At 37.3% G+C, this 12,404-nt stretch overlaps 1 pseudogene; it reads left to right on the top strand.

Moving 5' to 3' along the window:
- Positions 1 to 3,982: 3,982 nt before the first annotated feature.
- Positions 3,983 to 12,404, top strand: part of LOC113100245 (microtubule-associated tumor suppressor candidate 2-like) — a 41,761-nt pseudogene continuing 33,339 nt past the window's right edge.

The raw sequence follows: 12,404 nt of genomic DNA, 5'->3' as shown, positions 1-12,404 counted from the left end.
AAGTTGCTTTTAGAGTTTCATGTAAATCAGAGCAGGCTTCACCATTGGGCCACTAGTTCTAGATTGACAGCTGCTCCTCTAGCCAATCAGTCCAAGGGAGTGTGGACGTCACTCCAATGCAACTCGTTGCTGCTGTGGCAGGTGTGTGAAGATGGGTCAGCAGGCAAATGCCAGACAATCCACAGGTAATTAGCCATTTCGTTAGTGGGTGACAGAAACATTCCCTTTGTGTGTTGATATTTGCAGCAAGCTCTATGTAGTCTGAGTAGGCCGATATCTAGCCCTTAACACTTGTCTTGTTAGTTTGGTCAAGTAAGCAATACTTTATATTTTAGGCAGTAAATTGCCAGCGATAGTTTATGCACATCTTGTCAGTAAAGCCAACACCTGCGCGCTTTCACATGAAGCAGCGTTTACTACACAGAGCTGTACGTTATGCTGCTCCATGTGAAAGCGCGCAGGTCATGGAGATTTACCGCTGATTACAGAACCAGCTTTACTGACAGTTAGAGTTAACAAGTTATCTACAATTGGTTACCTTTTGTTTTTCTCCACATGAGCAACTGTTCTCCATTCAACATTTTGAGTTACACCAATGCTTGGAGACTTGCGTAAAGGCCTCCATACTTAAGGAGCATCCAAGTCTTTGAAAGAGTCTTTGTTCCTGGGGAGGACTGTACAGTAAGTTAAATGTTTGTAACAATTTTTTTTTAAACCAAACACCAATTTGTTGTTCTACTGACAATTTGTTCTTTTTCCAGCCAGATGCAGACTATATTCTCAACAATGTTGCTCCTGAAATGAGTGAGAGAGGAACTTCAAGGGCTTCGGTAGAGAGCAAAATCTTAAACTCAGAGCTTCCTTCAAGAAATTGAATGTGGAGGTGGGCTTTGCTTTGTATTGTACTTTATTATTAATGGGATGGTTTACCCAAAATTTAAATTGAATAACACTACTCACTTTCAGGCTGTCCAAAATATAACTTTCTTCATCAAAAATGGTATAATGAACTGAGATAGAAGAAAACGAGACTTTTTGAAAATGAGATTTGTACAGTCTTTTCAATGTTTCCTATTACAGTATTGCTATAAAACCTGAGTCTTTCAGTCCTTTGTTCCAGTAGCACACATGACAACCTTTAAAGACTTTAAATACATCATTGTACAAGCCATAAAATCAGGGGGAGTATTTAGCAGGGTTTAAATATCACCCACGATATAGTGCCGGATTTGAGTTAATCTCTTAAATCATAGCTTTTAGTGTTACAGTTTAACATTTTATATCTCAACCTGTTAGAGGTCTGCAGTACTTTTAGATCTACATTAAGACACTTAAGTTCCATTTTCTTTTCTGAAATGTTTTTTTTTTTTTTTTTTTTTTAAGTGAGCCTCTGTTAGAGTGCTGTTTCTGTAGTTTATATATGATTTAAGATATATAACTTGCATCTGCAGTTCCACTTGTTCAAATCAAGCTGCTCTGTTGTAGAGCTCTCATTAACTGATTTTATATCTGTTTTAAGGTACTGATGTTGCATTTCATTTATAAGTTTTTCATTTATAATGAATTATAATGAAGAACCTTGGTGTAGAGGTTTGCCACTCCAGTAGGTATTTGACAATTTTGATTACAATAATAAAAAACACTTCATTGGTTTTGTTTTATTTTTATGCCAAAGGTGTTTAATCACATTTACCACATCAGTTATATATATATATATATATATATTAGGGATGCACCGAAATGAAAATTCTTGGCCGAAACCGAAAACCGAAAAAGAGAAAACCAAGGCCGAAAACCGAAACCGAAACACCGAAAGAAATTATGCCAATTATTAGTACCATTGCATTTATTGCTATGACCGTGTACTAACTTTACTAAAATTAAGACATTGCAATTGCATAAATTAATATTAAAGTTTCAAAGATAATTACAATTACATAACTTATTTAAAAAAAAAAACATAAAAAAACATAATTACAAATGATGCAAATATTTATTAAGCACATTGCAACAATGCACAGTAGAAAATAAAATTCAAATTAAAAATGTATCCCGCTCATGTGTATATTTAATAATAATGTACAGGCCTACTGGCCTGCAGAAAGGTTTTAAAATGAACAGTTCTCTCATAAAAACAAAGTGCATTTAGGTGGTGCATTTGAAATTTTTCTCTGTAGGACTAGAAAGTGCATTACTTCTCCAGGTGGCAAGACTGTCATCACTTCTGGGGATGGGGACTTCAGACAGATAACCATCTAGCTGTTGAGCAGCTGAGCTTGTCATCTGCCTGACATTTGAGAAACATTTGAGAGAGTGTATTTAAATAGGGCCAGGGCATAAATAAACATTTTTATCAAATTAAAGCAGAAATCTAGAAAATCTAGCATAAATATGGCTACAATCTGATATTATGTATGTATGTATGTTTGTGTGTGTGTATAAGAACAAAATAGCCAACGTATTATTATTATTATTTGAGGCTCTTTCTTGCAGAATTCCACTGAACATATCAGACAACGAGGGTGCATGCCACTCATCTGGTGCAGAGACCAGTCCTTTTTTTTCTGCGCTCTGATCTGTCTCCTGTGTTTGGCGCTTTTCCGTCTCCACGCGGGTTCTCCGCATCTAGCGCGGCCTGGATCATTTCTCGTGCGCGCTGCCTTATTTCCGCATCCAAGTAATGGTCTTTATAACGCAGATCAAGCACAATTCGCGATGAAGTGCAGAGGATCCGAAAAGATCTCAGTGAGACGAGTGCTAACAGACTCTATAAGACTGTACTTTTCTTTGTTTTCACTTCGTGGTCCGTCTTAATCTCTTTGTTAGGAGACGCTTTAGTGCTGCGAATAAAGGAATAAGAAGAGAGAGAATGTTCTCACTGGTGTTAAGTGAATGTCGCGTGGAGCTCGTGGTCTTCGCTATGCAGGTGCACGTGCAGGTCGCGGTTTCTGTTTGCGTCATCACAACATTTCGGCCGTGTTGTTTCGGTGATAAAAGTCTATCGGCCGAAAAGCGAAAAGGCCATTTTCGGCCGAAAATTTTCGGTGGCCGAAATTTCGGTGCATCCCTAATATATATATATATACACACACACACACACACACACGTGTATGTATGTATGTATGTATATATATATATATATATATATATATATATATATATATATATATATATATATATATATAAGCCAACAAAAATAATTAAGTTCTTTGTTTTATCTTTGTGTGGGAAGTACTGATCAATTTCACAATAGTTAAATGACGCCCATTAACTTTTTTTTTTGTTTTTTTTTTTGAGGGACCTCTGAGGGACCACTCCTCCAGTGGGTAAATGCTATTTTGCACCAATTTGTTGAGGTCCTGAATTAAAAAACCAAAAATAATAATAATTGAACAGTATAGACAAAACATATTGTATTGCACTTTTTTTTTAACAATCATACCTCTATGTCACATGAAACATTGGCTGGATTCTGTGCAAGTCCTATTTCCCACAGTTGATTGGGGGACAGATTTTGCTCTGTATGGATAGAATGGTCATTCCATGCATCAGTGAATGTATCTAGGTCTCTGTAGTGGTGACAAGAGTCTCTCTAAAAGCAGTCTTGACACTGCCTGTGAATATAAATGAAATACTGAGTAAAACGATCAACATAAATTAAAGCAATTAATAAATTATCTGCACCTAAACCGATATCCTCAAAACTGGCATAATTCACATATTCAACTTTCACCCACTAACATAACATGTATGGCTTATTACTTGTGATTTTTGATTGACGCTTATATATTTTTTAAAAAGAATTATTTGTTTTTCGGTTTTGTGCGTTATTATTTTACACGTGTTTTGACATTTTAGATTTATGCTTATTATTTGTATCTGTGACTGCAATACATTTGGCTGGATTCTGATCCCATATTTGTCACTTGGTGACAGCGTGTGGCGCAACTGTGGTCTGATTGCAGTTCGCTGCACTGGCCGGCAGGGGGCAGAGTTAGCGGGTATCACACAGCACCTGCAGCATCCCTGATCAGAGAGAGAGAGAGAGGTGAGCACAAGAGAGATGCTTCACTCAAAGCATCGCGCCGAAGCGAGATCGTTCAGTCAGCGGGTCTGCTGTGGGAGAGAGAGGGCGGTGAGCGGGCTGAATGAGGGCGGACTGAACCTGAGGCTCTCTAAGGTGAGTGTTCATACACGGAATTATGGGCTTTTGTGACTTGTGGTGGAACATGTACGGCTGAGCTGATGCTATTTTGCTGTTCCAAGGCATTAACTAGACAAACATTAATAAAAAATGTGATGGCAGATTTCAGACTGACTTTTATTTTTTGCACTAACTTTTAAATATGTATTTGCATTATTGTATTTCCTATTATTTATAGACACATTTATAAATATTTGAAATATTCTAATAATCTACTAGATTTAGATATGCTGTGATTTTCCACATTAGTTGTGATGTAGCACATCTCCTATAGATAGATAGATAGATAGATAGATAGATAGATAGATAGATAGATAGATAGATAGATAGATAGATAGATAGAGAACATGCATGCACAGACACGTTCCTACTGTCAAGTGGCGTGATAAGAAAGTATAAACATCCCCTCAAAGCTCTAAACTCTATGTACATACATGCTTTAATATGATGAGATCAAGATGTAAACATCCCTCTAAATGGTCTAGATCTGGTCTTTGAAAGCCGCTGCTGTCTATGGGATGTATCAAAATAAGGCAGAGCCTCCGGCGCAGCTAAGAACTGACTTGCTTAGCCTGGAAATGAACTTGACTAGTGCATCCCAGCATCTGCTCCTATAGGAATAAATGTTTTTGCATAACAAAGTTTTACTTACAGAAACCCCTTAAAATAATTTGTATGTGCTTTTTTTTTTTTTTTGGCGGATAGAACAAAAATAGGAAGTAGAGGGAGGGAATGTGTGAAGAACCCTGTCAAGGTTACAGCATCACAAACACACATCTGATAAAAGCTGAAGTTTGTCTCGAGGGGTTAATAGACGTGTTGAACTGTGAAGGAGGTTTGATGTAAGGGAAATGGGTGGAGAAGGATAATGAGGTGTTTTTATGAGTTATTCCAATTGCCGATTAGGCTTTGCCCCCCAAACAGAATTGTGATCCACTTGTCAGTCAATAGAGATGGACAGGAATCCATGTGAGAGTTCTAGTTGTCTGTTGAAATGGGAAGCTGGTGATTATTGACATATTAAGCTTTGAGTCTAATCGTAAAAAGCTTGTGAGTGTGACCTGTCTGTTACCTCTGGAAAACGGCTCTGCTGGGATGTTTTTCCTGCCATCAATGTGAATCCTTCGCTCTACCTCTACAAATCCTCCGGTAGCACAGTAGAACATCTTTCCTGCCCTCTGGGTGTGGATCACAGATTTACAGTAGATCTAGCCCGCTGAGAACATCGCACTTTCCACACTTTATTACCTGTCCTAAATCCCCCTCTCCTGCAGAGAGGTCTAATAAAGTGCCCTGCTCTATATCTCCTCGGGCCTGTCTTCATCTGGCAGCTCTCAGACGCACGGGAAGGCTCTGATCTTTCAACTGGATCAGTCTATCCACCCCCTGCACTACTATTTGGGTTTCTACCATGCATGGTTTTAATTTATTTAGTATAGTCAAACATGCATGATCTGAGCTGTGCTTTTGTCATGCAAAGTGAGTCAGGAAGCTGTAGTGTTGCTTTTTTGCCTGGGATTGATTTCTAAATGTGACCTACATGAGATGATGAATGTTCTTGAGTCTGAGAGGAAGTGGTGTGTGAAGCATTAGTACTTTATAAGTGTTTGTTCTGCTATCACTAGTTGTCTAGTTCCTCTTTAACAGTCCTCTAGCAACTCATTGTTCTTCATCCTCGCATGGTAGTTATTAAATTAGATGTTTTGACATGTATCTGTTTGTTCAGGCATAGATAAAATACATTTGCCGATATTTAGCTATTTAGGAATTTGCTGATTAGCAGAAATGTTAGCTTTTCTTTCTGTGAGTTCTACAGAAAAAAAAACTACCCACTGCTTTGTCAATTCATAGTGCACAGTTTTTGTAAATATGTCAAAGATGTAGTTTTACTGGTGGTGTATGTGTGAATATCATAGCTGGTTTAATTTAATTGCATTAGCCTAATTCGCATTAGCCTATGTCTTCAGTAACCCTAAAAAATGTTTTGACAAAAAAAAACCATAAAAAAATCTAGTCTAATAGAATTATTTTTTTTGTCAGTTTGTGTTAAAACATTAGCTGACCATAGGCTCTAACACAGTGTAATTAAATAAATAAATATGCTGAATAAATAAAACATTCAGAATGAAAATGAATGGGAGTCTATGACTTTATGCACTGCTGCAAAAATAAAGCTTAATAATTATTAAATATATATACCAAACTTTGATAATAATTGTGGGATTTTATGTAATGTCCACTGTAATGAAGTTCCAAAGTTTATGTATTTGCTGTAATAGAAAAAGGTACGCATAAATAAGATCTAAATGAGCTCAATCTCTTAAGAAGTGCATGATTTTATTACTTCTACTAGTTTTTAAGTATCATTATCAGCCGTGGTTGGTTACTAATAAAGATAATTGTATTGAATGTGTAAGTGTAGCTTCAAAAGGAGTAGTAAGCCATACGGGTAGAAATCCTAAGATATTGTAAGACTTTTTCTAATCAGATTACAAGGCCTGTAATGAAACATCAGCCAATCACAGTCTTTTTCTGATGCTTAGCCTGTGCCTAAAGGTTTTTTGTGAATCAGGCCTGGCCATTAATGGTTAATAAGTCATGCTAACGTTAGTTATCTCATCAAACAACTACATACACTGCTTACCAGTCATATGGAGGAAAGCATCATTGCCCATTCCTTGCCTCAAACGGGAGGCTTTATTATTTTAATTTCATGAAAAATGTAATGGTGTTGTTTTGTATTTTATGTAACTTAAAACTCTCAGTGTGGTTTGTAAACCAATTTGATGCATTGGGTTGCCTACAGCGAAACTGGCTCGCTTGACTCTATGAAAAATGACTCCTATGGAGTGTGCTCCCAGACACCACGCTCTCATTTGCATGTGATGTGTCATTAAGGATTGGAGATGAAATGCAAAAAAAAAAAAAAAAAAAAAAAAATTTGAAAAGGGAGCGATTTGAAGAGCTTGGGACCTTCTCTGTTTCTCTCTGCAGAATCTCACCATGGCCTTTCATCTTTAAAAGCCTGGCAAGAACCGATGCGGGAAGCCGCTCTGTAATCTCCAAAACTGTCCTGATGAGTGGGCAGGACTGGAGCACTTACTCTTGAGTCTTAAAATCTGAGGTTTAGAATCACTTAAACATTCGAGTACACATTACACACAAAGGGGGACTCCTAAATTCAACTGTTTTCAACATTGATAATTAAATATATCAAAATGTTTATTCTCAGTTGACTTGATTATGTGCTTATGTAGCACTCAGTTCTGTTCATTTAGGAGTATTATGACTGTGTAGTTTGTTTTTGTGTTTAGACAGGTGCTTTGTGTATAATCTATAAGTCAAGAGTGCTTTGTTTGTCTGAGCCTTTTCATAGACGGATTCATGTATATTTGTCGTCTATGCAGAGTAAAGCCTGTCATTTCTCACTTAGGTTATTATTCATTGTCTGTTTGAAAGAAAATTGAGACTAGCCCATAAGTGCGGACTGAAAGCTTCCGGTATTTTCCCAGGGGCGCTTCGGTAATGGCAACCCTCGGCTCACCTCACTTCCTCTCTGCACAGTGACCTTGATCACTCAGCTGCACGTCAAACCGTCAACCCAGCCGCTCACTATTTGCTTGTGCTACATCCATTCGACACGTTCTTCGAGCGCGGTGGGGAGAATGAACTTAGTCAGAGCTGGAAAATCTGTTTTATTATATAAAACAGCAGGTCAGTTCAGGGATGTGGAAAATTTTTTTACCCCCTGAGGAGCGAGATACTCCTCGTTCACCTCGCAGTAGCATCACCCTATGGTTTCTTATGCCCTGAAGTATTTATAAGAATCCCACTCTTCCTCCCTCTCTCTCTTTCACACGATCACACCATCACGGATGGCCTTAAATTAATAGTTATTGAAAAAAGTATTCATTTTTTTGTAAAAAGTAATTCATTATATTCTCACTGTCATGTCATTTTGAACCCATATTATACTATTTTTAGTGGGACAATTTTTTTTTTTATTTTTTATTTTTTTATTATAATTCTTTGTAATAATATGTATATATATACACACAAACAAGTTTAAGGTAAGATTAAAAATAAAATATATATTTTTTTTGACAATTAAGACATTTACAATGTTACAAATAGTTTTTATTTCAAATAAATGCTTCAAACATTTTATTAATCAAAGAATTAAAAAATAAATGTCACAGTTTCCAAAAAAATTGAGCAGTAAAAATAGTTTCCAACATAATAGGAAGAACCATTATTAAAAACTGAACACAACTAATAACTGATGATAACCGAACAACAAATCCGTATGTTAAAATGATGAAGGCTAATGTGACACTGAAGAAAATACATTTAAATAGAACATTTTAATTTTAGTAATGTTACATTTTAAAGGGGGTGTGAAATGCTATTTCACGCATACTGAGTTTTTTACACTGCTAAAGAGTTGGATTCCCATGCTAAACATGAACAAAGTTTCAAAAATTAATTTGTACGTTTGAAGGAGTATTTCTGTTCCAAAAACATTCCTTCCGGTTTTTCACAAGTTTCGGAAAGTTTTTTCCGAGTATGGCTCTGTGTGACGTTAGATGGAGCGGAATTTCCTTATATGGGTGCTGAGGGCACTTCTGCCGGAAGAGCAGCGCTCCAGTATAGCAGAGCACTGAGAGCACAACAGACATTCACTGATCAGAGCGAGAGCGTTGCGAAATGTCACAGAAGTGTGTTTTTGTTGCCAGGGCAAGACAACCCTGCACAGATTACCAAAAAAAAACAGCATTAAGGGACCAGTGGACGGAGTTTATTTTTACAGAGCATCAACGGAGTTGTGCAAGTGTTTTTGTTTGTTCCCTGCATTTCGAAGATGCTTGTTTTACAAACAAGGCCCAGTTTGACGCCAGATTTGCGTATCGTTTATTTCTTAAGGATAATGCAGTCCCAACGAAAAAGGGTCACGATCGTGTGTTGGAACCGCAGGCGGTGAGTAAAACTGCTTCAAATATCTCTGTGTTGTTAACTTAGCTATCGGCGCGTAAGCACATCAAGTAAACAACATGCGATGTTGTCATCAAACTGCACTTTCCACATGTACAGCTTAAAAAAAAAAAAGACGACATAAAGTGGAACTTAGTCATTTTCCAAAACCGCTAAGCAAATATATACAGTTTCAGTACATACCACATAGAGACGTCGTTTGCTGATGCTGCTCTTGTTAAATTTCAGCCTCTGGATCTGTGTCTCCAGATGCGCTCAACACAAAAGCCTACTGGCGCTCGTGATTCTTTAGCTCCGCCCACACGTCACGCCTCCAGCCGGTCGTGTTTTTCCGGGAAAAATCGGTACAGACTATCTTTCTCTTATGAATATAATAAAACTAAAGACTTTTTGGAGTTATGAAGGATGCAGTACTACTCTATAGGTACTCAAGATTAACAGGATATTGAGTGAAAACGAGCATTTCACCCCCCCTTTAATATTTTTAACAATATGTAAATTGTTTGTGTGCAACAATATGTAACTGTTATGTAAAAGTATGTTTTTTTTTACTGTATTTTTATCCAATAAATGTAGATTTGATGAGCATTCAAGACTTCTTTCAAAACATTAAAAATTTATATTATGCATGCAAACTGTCAATCAGCCAATCCATTAATTTTAAACCTTTTTAGCTGCTAGTGTTTCTTTCTCTCTCTTGCTCATTAACAAATGAGCTTTAATCTTTATATCTCTCTTTGTTGTCACAATCTCTTTTCCTTTCTCTCACCACCTTGTTCTCCATCCTTTTTGTATTCCTCTCTCATGATTTCATAGGTTCCTCATCTCTTTCTTCCTCATTAATCACAGCCTCTCTGCCTTTGCGTCTGAATGGGAAGCTGCATCTCTCAGTCTCATTAATCACGTCACTGTAATTCTTCGGCTTGTTGTCATGGTCCAGGTGTCAGTGATAAAGAGGTCAGTGCGGTAATGAAAAACTCTGACCACAGACACACTCATCTAAAACCAGTTCTGCTCATATTAAAGCCTGCCTTTGTCAAAGTAATGAATGTGGAAAACCTGATGCACAAATGCTGATCTATGGGAGATTGTGATTGATTGGTCTCTGATGATGGTGAATCAGAGGTTAAAGGTGCAAACTGAGAGGTTAAAGAGAGGTGGATTTCTCTTGTTATAAGTGCATCTGATGGCCAGAACATCACATTCCTTCATAGTTTCTTTTGGACACGGAAGAAAAGATGAGAAAGGACGTGTTTTTGTGTGTGTGTGTGTGTATGAGGCGGGGTCTCTGCAGTATCCTGTCACTCCTCCCCTTCACACTGTTTCGCGCGAGGCTTTGTATGTGTACTCAACCATGCCTTTCTGTTTACAAGGCTGACAGACGCGTGATGGAGAGAACGAGAAAGAGTCAAAGAAAGACACTAAAGCTTGCCTGCACCTTTGAAAGCGGAGAAAGAAACCAAGAGAGGAGCATAAATAACAGTGTGACAGAGAAAATGAATCAAAATTCCCTCACTAGATGTAGTGGTTGTCCTAAAATGAAATGAACTTTGTGGCTGACTATACCAAAATACTGAATGAAAGCAAGACACTATAATGACAGTGGAAGAATCCCGATAAATCTGTGCAGATATTGGCTAAGACCGGCTGCCATCCCCCTTTTCCTCCCTCCGTGACTCTAGACGCTCTGCAGAATATTTTAACCCTTTCAGGCAATCTGTTTTACATTCCACATGTGATAAGACTCTTCCCATCCTCCTAGGACAGAGTCAGGGACCTTTGTCTAGTGATTACTGTTTCTACTAGCTATCAAAGAAGAGGTATAATCTTACACCTCATTACTGCAACTATTGTTCTTAATAGATCATGTGTAAATGCTGTTTTTGTGATGATATAGAATGTTTTCGGACCTTATATAAGGTGTGAAATAAGGATTTAGCATCACGAAGATACAGGATTGGTTTTACAAGCAGTCTTTAATTTTTAGCGTTATTGTAGCTTCAATACTATACTATATTTAAGGTCCACACAATCATAAATAACCTGGAAATATCAGGGAATATAACATTGTTAAATGATCACAAATCTGATAATCCAATAATAATAACAACATGATTTAATGTATATATTTCTTTTATTTTCATTCGTTTCAAGAATGTACGAATGGATTTTTATCATTTATTTTAATTGGAATATTTGATAGAGAAATGTACAAATGAATATTTGATATTTTATTGCTTTATATGATTATTAGCATTTACAGCATTTATTAATCTTTGAAAATGTTAATGTATTTGCTATTGTTCCTTGTTAGTTCAACTTTTTTCAAAATGCAAAATTCAAAATAAACATATTTACATGAAAATAAAATAAAATACCAGTAATAATGATCTGCTTGAAAAATGCACCCTTTAACCATGACAAAATATAGACAATATGTAACAATTGTCTTTGAGATCGGATTACTCTTTATAGAGTCTGTATTTTTTTATAGGAGTTTGTATTGCATTGCTGTATGTGATCAGAGGACCTTGACTGACAGATGTATGTGTGTGTCTGTGTGTGTGTCTGCTGGGATAGAGGACTTAACATTAGGACAAAGATACAGCACTTGTGGCAGCGATGCACAGATGCAGTCGCCTTGTGTAGGGATAAAAAAAAAAAGCATGCTTGTGTTGTGTATTTGTGTGTAGAACTCATGCAGTCTAGACAAAGAGCCGACCCTGTTCACCCTGTGACATAAAGAGAGAGAGTGAGTGAGTGCATTGCGCGGTCGGGGAGTTAAAAAAAATGCCGAGGTGGTGAGGAGAAAAGAGAGAGAGAGAGAGAGAGAGAGAGAAGGAGGTAGAGAAAGAGAGGATGTTGGGGGAAGGGTTCCCCTCTTTCTTTGTTCCATTTTTCATGAAAACCCCATTGTGTGCAGGAAGCCCTGTCCCGTCCTGTCCTGTCCTGTACTGTACTGTAGGGAGCTTGCAGGGGTAATTACTGTTTCAGCTTTTTTTAGAAAGAGAGGAGAGGGTTGAGGAGGGGAGATAGTGGGGTTCATTTCGAGCCCCAAAAGGATCAGCACAGTTCAAATATTTTTCTGCCACCAGCGTGCAGTGAACATGTGTAACCACAGATTCATAACTGCAACATTTTACTTAGGTATTACAAAGCCATTCACAAAGTCCATTCCTCTGAAAAACCACAGATTTTTGAAATCAAC

The sequence above is a fragment of the Carassius auratus genome, unplaced genomic scaffold (assembly GCF_003368295.1).
Source record: "Carassius auratus strain Wakin unplaced genomic scaffold, ASM336829v1 scaf_tig00217205, whole genome shotgun sequence".
NCBI lineage: Eukaryota > Metazoa > Chordata > Actinopteri > Cypriniformes > Cyprinidae > Carassius > Carassius auratus.
Note: the sequence above shows the minus strand (reverse complement) of the source record. Positions and strands in the feature narration are given on the sequence as shown.